The sequence below is a fragment of the Sabethes cyaneus genome, chromosome 1 (genome assembly GCF_943734655.1).
Source record: "Sabethes cyaneus chromosome 1, idSabCyanKW18_F2, whole genome shotgun sequence".
Taxonomy (NCBI): domain Eukaryota; kingdom Metazoa; phylum Arthropoda; class Insecta; order Diptera; family Culicidae; genus Sabethes; species Sabethes cyaneus.
Genome location: NC_071353.1, coordinates 76,306,457 through 76,315,271, shown reverse-complemented (window position 1 = coordinate 76,315,271; position 8,815 = coordinate 76,306,457). Strand labels below are relative to the sequence as shown.

General features: G+C 41.7%; 1 pseudogene; it reads right to left on the bottom strand.

Annotated features, from left to right (window-relative positions):
* Nucleotides 1-3,086: 3,086 nt before the first annotated feature.
* Nucleotides 3,087-5,241, bottom strand: LOC128745848 (uncharacterized; annotated as a pseudogene).
* Nucleotides 5,242-8,815: the final 3,574 nt, after the last annotated feature.

Here is an 8,815-nt window from a genome sequence, read left to right as displayed (position 1 = left end):
AACAGCAGGATCCTATAGGAATGCCTACACAAGCTTGTAAGTTAATATACGACAACACTCAACTTGCACCAAGAGCCGCCATCTTGGTCAATACTAATGTGAACGTAACACCAATTACTGAATTTATTAATAGGGATATCGCTGCAGTTTCATTAGAGGTCCCAAAAACGAGAGGAAAAATGATGCTTTACGTGGCATCTGCTTATTTTCCTGGCGATGTTGAAGATGTACCTCCTTCAGAAGTTGCAGCGTTCGTCAACTATTGCAGAAGCCAAAATAGAGCTTTTATCATCGGATGTGATGCAAATGCGCATCACACAATATGGAGCAGCTCAGGAATCAACAAGAGGGGTGAGTTCTTATTTGATTTCATTTCTAAACATGACATAGATATATGCAATAAGGGAAATTCTCCCACTTTTGTTAATGCGATAAGGGAAGAGGTTTTGGATCTTACACTCTGTAGTTCTATACTTTCCGATCGTGTGGTAAACTGACATGTATCAGATGAAATCTCTCTATCTGATCATAGACAAATTTGTTAAAATTAAGTTAAGAGTGTAACACAATTGAACTTTCACATTAAACGTGTATTAAAGTGGCAAATAAATCTTTCTCTTTTGTCTTTGATTCGATACGACGTGCACGCGTTTTACTTCGTTGTCCGAAATATTAAAAGGTTATGACCCAGTTATAACGCGTTAAAAATATATAGCACATTCTCGTGAACCGTGAAAGAAAGTCTGTCGGTAGTGCGCGATGGAGGAAGAATCGAAAATCCTCAGGATCAGGCCGTTTGACGGAACGAGCTTTAATAATTGGAGCTTCCGAATGCGAGTTTACCTCCAGCAGCTTGAGGTACTACATTGTATAGAAAAAACGGCTGAAGAAGATTTTTGGGAGAATCCGGCCGTCGGTGCACCTGACGTACGTGCGGCTAACGAAGAGAAAAAGAAATTGCGCGTAAGGCAGGATAATAAGTGTCGTTCGGTTTTGATCCAAGCGGTGGCCGATAGCCATCTTGAATATGTGAAAGATAAAAAGAGCCCAAAGCAAATATGGGATGGTTTGCATAACGTTTTCGAGCGAAAAAGCATTACAAATCGGTTTTTGCTTAAGGAGCGTCTTTTAGCAATGCGGTTTAACGAGAACGAGAGGATGCAGGACCATTTTCTGCGATTCGACCAATTAGTGCGTGAAATTAAGGGTGCTGGTGCTAGAATGGACGAAGAAGATGTGATTTGTCATCTTATGTTAACCATGCCAGACTCTTACGATGCAGTTACCACTGCTATGGAAGCTGTTTCGGAGAATCTTACGATGGATTCCGTGCGGCAGAAATATCTCGATGTGGAAGCTAAGCGCAAAGGTCAGCGAATGGTGGCAGATACAGAAGAGGCTGTATTCGCTGGGAAGTCGAAGAGAAAAATGAATTGCTTTGGTTGCGGTGAATTTGGCCATAAAAAGGCGCAGTGTCCTAAAAATCGCGATGGTCAAAAGCAATCGAAATATAGTGATCCACAGAAGGCTAACGTCGGTGCAAAAACAATTTCGTTTGTGGCTGCCGATGATCGACATGAGATTGCAGCTGCTGGCAATATGGCAGATACAAAATGGTTTCTGGATAGCGGTGCGTCCGAGCACATGGTTAATAACATGCTATTGTTCGAAAGTCTACAGAAATTGGACGAGCCAGTGGTCATCCAGACAGCGAAAAGTGGTGTTAGTTTGTTAGCGCATTACAAAGGTCGCATTGTTGCCAGTGCTGTAGTTAACGATGAAAAGATTCAAATATACATGGACGATGTTTTGTATATTCCGGAACTATCATTAAATCTGTTGTTGCTTCGACGGTTGGAGAATACCGGTAAAAAGGTTATATTTTACAGCGGACGTGTGATCGTGGAACACAATGGCGGAGTTGTGGCAAGCGGTAGACAGTTGGGACGTTTATACTGTATGGATCTGGTGTGCGAGGAAAGTAATGTGAATAGAAATGCGCTGATTACGGGCAAAGTGAAACTGGAGCTCTGGCATCACAGGTTCGGCCATCTCGGAAACGATAATCTCGTAAGACTTGTGAAAAAGAAGATGGTCGATGGCATGTCACTAGATGAGTGCGGCGATTCAAGAAAATTTGTATGCGAACCGTGCATTAACGAGATCAGTTTCAAACCAGAACTGAGAAACGTACTAGCAGGCCGTTACAAATAGTACACAGTGATGTTTGTGGTCCTATTACGCCAGTGTCCTGGGACGGTAATTCATACTTCGTTACATTCACGGACGATTTTACTCACGTTTCGGTCGCATACCTGATGAAAACAAAGGATGAAGTGCTAGATCGTCTAATGGATTTTGAGGCAATGGCGACCTCTCACTTCGGAACGAAAATCTCTATGCTGCGATGTGAAAATGGTGGGGAATACACCGGTAAAAACGTTAAGATTTTTTGTAAGAAAAAAGGGATCCAGTTGGACTACACCGTGCCGTACACCCCGGTACAAAATGGTGTTAGTGAGAGATTAAATCGTACGATAGTGGAGAAAGTGCGCGCGATGCTAAATGCATGTCGTTTGCTGAAGAATATGTGGGGTGAAGCAGTGTATACCGCAGTATATGTTCTGAATCGGAGCCCGAGTGTTGCAGTCGATGGTGAAATTACGCCGTACGAAGCATGGAACGGTCGGAAACCTAACGTCAGAAATCTTCGTGTGTTTGGGAGTACCTGTTACGCACACGTTCCCAAGGCGTTGCGAAAGAAGCTGGACTATAAAAGTGAGAAAGCAGTTTTTGTTGGGTACGCGCCGAACGGCTATCGTTGCTGGAATGGGAGGAAAGTTTTTGTGGCTCGAGATGTAATTTTTGATGAGTTTGAATTTGAGTGGAATAAAAACGCAAAATGCGACCCTAGTGAAACGAAACAAGTTGTGATTGACTTCTGTCCTGTGTCTGATCCGGAAGATACGCCAGTGCCGGAGGGGGACAGTGATTCAAATACCAGGGAAGAACAGGATTCGGAAGAAATGCATTCTGCAGATGATAGCGAAGATTCATACAAAACTACCAAAGTGATTCGGTATTCTTTTTAAAAACTTACAACACAATGTACACCTAGACTGCTGCGCGATGAAAGAGGATTAGCACCTCACGCGCAAGCGGTTTTATTGCTAAATATGCTTACATAGCTAAATTATCCTACCTGCACCTTTATTGGTGCAAACATGTGGCGTGATATGCCACGTTGTCACGATACGCCAACATAACGATTCCCCCCTTTGAAGAAAAGTCGTCCTCGACTTTCACGGTCCTCCGCTATTGTGGGATGAATCTTGGTTGCCTGGTCGGGTGATCCATGTTGATGCTTCGCGTTGATCCGCCTAATGGATTAGCTTCATCCTTGTTGTTCGTCTCCTGATTGCCTTGTTGAATAACGATAGTTGCCTTCTTGGTCGATAGTATTTTGACGACACAGCTTAGCGTAATTCCGATCACAACGAGGGTTGACACCGAAATTGAGCCAAAAAATATCCAATGAAGCAGCTGAATCTTGGTGTGGATGCTTTCACTGGTAAGATTGAGGTGGTGGATGTCGTCTCGATGCGCCATATGTACCTGTAAATATTCTAGAGGGATGCGATCTACCATGTTAGTAGTGTTTACCTTCAATCCGGTAGTTGGAATGAAAGCTTTGCTGGGAATTTCCACGTTAGTGTTGGTAAATTGTTCGCCATCTAGCAATATTGCACATTTTGAGAACTGGATGAGGTACGATCCTTCTAATCTGCTATTATGCATGCTGCAGTTAGATTTTAAGACGATGTTCGCCTCATTGATAATTATTGTAGCGTCATTGATTCGTTTTATTATGTTATGGCCATAAATTTTCTCCATCGGGCAATATGCTGTCGAACCGCTCATCAATTTTGGATGCATTTCGATGGTGGTTCGAGCTGATTAGAATGACATATGAATTGGTCTATTTTCCGGTCACATGTTGATCTTGTAGAGTAAGGCGTTGTTCCGTTCAAATAATAGTTTGCTTCTAAATGAATTCTGGTTCCGTTTGATATCGTTGGTTCGATCTGGTAGAGAGAATAAATTTCGTTCGTTAGCTTGGGTATTCTCAGGATATACCTTATAGAATTCTTAGTTGTTATAACGTATGCTCGTGTAATTTCTAGTACGCTCTCCGCTGTGGCTATGTCTAATCCTTGTTCTTTCAACATAGTTTGAGCGACGGTCAATTCTTTTAGGCTAATCAGGCGACTGCTAGGGATGTTCCAACGAGCCAAGGTTATGGCTTCTCCTATAGTCTCTATCTGCTGAGTGAGTTCGTCGATATTGAGCAGTAGGTTTATAGATGAAAACCCTTCGTTGACGTCCGATGAAAGATCGTTGTATCTCGAGATGAGTGAGTTAATGCTATATGTAATATTCCTGATCCTAACATCTAGTCCAGAGTTAATTTTAATCTGATTATTTTCCTGATCGATTATTGTATTAATTGTCGCGTTCACTAGTCTTAAGTCGTCAGCGTCTGGGCTTCCTGAAATATACTTCCATCCTGTTCCTAAGCTGTCCCATCGCTTTACTCGTTTTTCTACGATTTTAATCTTTCTGAATGATAGGGATAATTTTTCAATTTTTGATCTTATAATGGGATTAAGAACTTTATCGTTAACAATTTTTTCTTGAGCTTTTAAATAGAGATCGTTGATGGTTAGTTCTATTGGATCTAGATCGATTGGGTGTATAATTCTCAGATAGCTGTTGCAAATTCTGGCTGTTCCTATAGGAAGTATCACAATGGGATTTCGCCTTATGTCGTGTATATATATGTCCGCCTATCCTTTCGTCAGCAAGAGTAGCCTGAAATTACAAAATTCGTTTTAAATGCTTTTTATGAGTTTTCACTTGATTTTGATCAGTAATCGTTTTGGGAGATTGGTCAGTTATTTCTGCTACTTTATATCTATTGTTGTATAATGTTGCTTTCCCTTTGCATTTTGCGTATACTTTTTGTTTTTCAATATTCTTATACTCTTCCTCGCTTAAACAAAGAATTTTGGAATTATGCTTTTTGACAGTCATTTCAATGTTATCTAAAGCTGTTTGAATTTTCCTACTGTGGTCATTCGAAATTTTGAGTTTGTTAAGTGAACTGGAAGTTCCGTACACAATTTCCGTAGGGGCCAGCTTCGTTGTGGAATGTTTGGTTTCGTTATATTGTGCGCGCATTCCCTTACTGGACACGACGGTTGAAACAGTCGTGTTTCTGAACGGTCGTAAAAAGGGTCGTTTTTAGCTTTTGACAGATAAAATGTCAAATTGTGTTATCATCGCTGTTTCATTATTGGAACCAATCGTGCAAAGTAAATAAACCTAGGAATCACCGTTCTATCAGAAGAAACGGAATGAAATTCAGCATGAAATGAATTTGTATTTTCAACGCCGGTTTGCCGAAATTTCATAGTGAATAAAGCGTAGTTTATCCTTCATTATCCAAACAAGCAATAACAAAGCAATAACGTTCGTATTCGAAAACAATTTGTTTAATGCTTTTGTATGATTAACACGAAGTCACGATTAAGGTTGCGACAGAAACGCAATGAGGCTGTGTTGCCAGTTATGGCGATAAAACATTACGAACTGTGTTGGCAATTTAGTCATTTTTTTACCTTTGGAACGTTTGAAACAGTACCTGAACTCCCCTCGGAATCCATCGATCAAGTAAATGCACAATATAGTGCTACAATAAGTTTTAGCCCTTCATATAGGTTTAGCTCGATTGTTTTTCTTCGGTTTGCTTGAGACATTTCAATTAAAGTGTTGTGGAATCTTTCAACAATTCCGTTACTGTTGCTACAGCTTGCAAAGTGTATTGATATGTCCAGGTCGGTTAAAAATTCTGTCATTGTCGGATTACGAAAACTTGATGCCTGGTCACATGTGATTTGCTTTGGAATACCGAAAGTTGAGAAATAACGTGTCAACGTCTCAATGATCGTTTCTGTTTGTTCATTTTCAATTTTGTATAGTTGTGCAAATTTCGAAAATGCATCGACTATGGTAAGGAATTTTTCAGTCTCTTTTATAAAAACGTAGTTGTAGATAATGTCGAATGGTCTGTCATACATACGTCTTGTAATCGGAATTTTAAATGGATGTCTTTCATATTTTGCTAGTCTGCAGTCCTCACAATTTCTAGAAAAGTCTTGCAGTTGTTTGTAAAGTCCGGGGAAGAAGACGGATTTACTAATTTCGTCGTAAACAATTTTACAACTTCGATGACTGAAGTTATGACTTCGCTTAATAAATTCCTCTTGTTCCCTTGGTTCAATTATGTCCGGCAATTTCAGATTTCAGACATTCCTGGCAGCACGGTTAATTGAGTTTGTTTACTAAATTACTCTGCTAATAATTTCTAATTTTTTCAAAGTTTACCAACGTTTTCGCCGTAATTCTTCGATAACCAGTGAATTCTTTGAGTGCTTTTTATGGAAATAGTGAAATTTTGTCTCTCTGTACCCATATTTCCGACAAAAACCCGCAGTGATATTTGCTTTCATACAACCGCTTGCTCTCTATTGTTTGCCCGCTTGCTTTTCACATCTAGTAAGAATGGCAAATCCAGACGTGTGCGACGCAATTATCTGCTTTTGTCCATCTTGCCCGCAGAAGGCAAAAATATCTTGTGCACTCTGCTCTGTTAACTGGCATTTGAAATGTGCCAATCTAAATAACTCACACACGAAATCGATTCGCGAAAATGCCGGGGTATGCTGGTTATGTCCAAAGTGCCGCGAGCCCAGCAACAGGAACACAACCTCGAGTGATTCTATAAACCTCATCCTGCAACGTACCACCTCAGCTTTACGATTAATAGTTGGTCTAATGGATACAATGCAGTCTTTCTGTCGCATGTACTCGAACAACATGCCCAGACCAAGCTGCTGTCAGCAAGCTGCCTCTAATGCGTCACCCAACAACTCCATTCCGGCTACATTCCAAGACCGTATAGACGACTTCAGTTTGAATCTTACAAGCCTGTTCGACTCAGTATTCGAAGATACTAATAAACGACCCCGCACAAGCAGCGCTTCACGACCATCAGTCCTGCAGCCCGAAAAAATCCAGAGAGTTGACGTTCCAGTTACCCAATCGATCTTGCCAACCACTATAGCTTCCATTGTTTCAGATATGGACGTTACTGAAAATTCAACCGTAATCGCCACCGTTACAGAAAGCAACATTACCGTCACTGCCAGCACTAATCAGTCCAATGTAAACAATGATAATCCGGATCAAGTTCCACTCAGTCAGCCAGCCTTACAACCCGTTCCAATCACTGAATCAAATGTCGCTGGTATGCTTCTACCTGCACTAGTCAACGAAGCTCCCACCATTAGTACACCGCACGCTCAAACCAATACCAGGACCACTACTGCTGTCCCACCGCTGCACGCTAACGTCACCGCCAATCCCACTGCCACCGAGAACACCAACATCAACAATACTTCGCTCGCCACTGCTCTACCATCTCGCCCTCTGCCAACCACCAACCACGCTACCGCCTTCAATTTTAATCTGCAAACTGCTATTCCCACCAACTACGCCAACACTGTTACGCCCGTCACTGCGTTTCCACCTCGCCCTCTGCCAGTCACCAACCAAGCTACCGGCTTCAATTTCAATCTGCAAACTGCTGTTTCTACCAACCAACCATTCTCAACCATCTCAACGGCTAGGACCCAGACAAACAACGCTAACCATTTTGCACCTGCTACTGCTGCTGGAAACACGACTATTGCTTCTCTACAAGTTATACACACAAATCGGCCTACGTATTCGATCGCCAGAACACATGGAAATTATGCTCAACCGTCACCATCTTATCGAACAGCATCTGGTAGTATATCGGATAATTTGAATGTAAGTAGTATGTATGATCGTAGCCACATGACCAACCCGACCGCTGTTACTCTTTCTGTGGCACCTTCAGTTGTAAATCAAAATTGGTTCTATGTTACCAAATTTCAACCATATGAAACGGAAGATAATATTATTATGTACATAGCAAGTAAGACCAATTGTAATCCGCACCAAATTCAGTGTCACAAACTTATACGTCAGAATCGCGCAAGCTTTATGCCACTATCATACGTATCTTTTAAAATCTCTGTTCCTGCCCAATTCGAAAATGCAATTTTTTCAGAACTATTTTGGCCAATAGGTGTGACAATCTCACCTTTTTTAGAGAAGCGCCCAATTGTAGGCAACCGTTACCGACCGCTCAACCAAACCATATACCCACCACTACAACTAGTCACCGACACTCGGAATGCAATAGCTCGGTCCCCCGCTCCACGCAGATATCTAATCAACAGTTCGCACATGCCAGCACAGCGCACAGTCGATCCCCCTCATCCGTTCAGTCCCCGCTACCCTCCTCAACGATACAACCATCGTCCAGTAGCAGAATCGTTGGTATGAATGATATCTCGATATTCTATCAAAATGCTGGAGGGATGAACACCCGCATTAGTGATTATTATATAGCTTGTTCGGATGATACGTATGACATCTTTGCCTTTACCGAAACGTGGTTGAATGATAATACATCTTCACATCAATTATTCACTCCTTCATATAGCGTTTTTCGGCAAGACCGTAACGCGGTTAACAGTCTTAAAAAACACGGTGGCGGCGTTCTCTTAGCCGTTCGTTCCCACATCAAAGCGAAAGAGATCTGTCCCCCAAATTGTGCTATGCTTGAACAGATCTGGATCGCCATTTCGCTCGCTGAACGTAA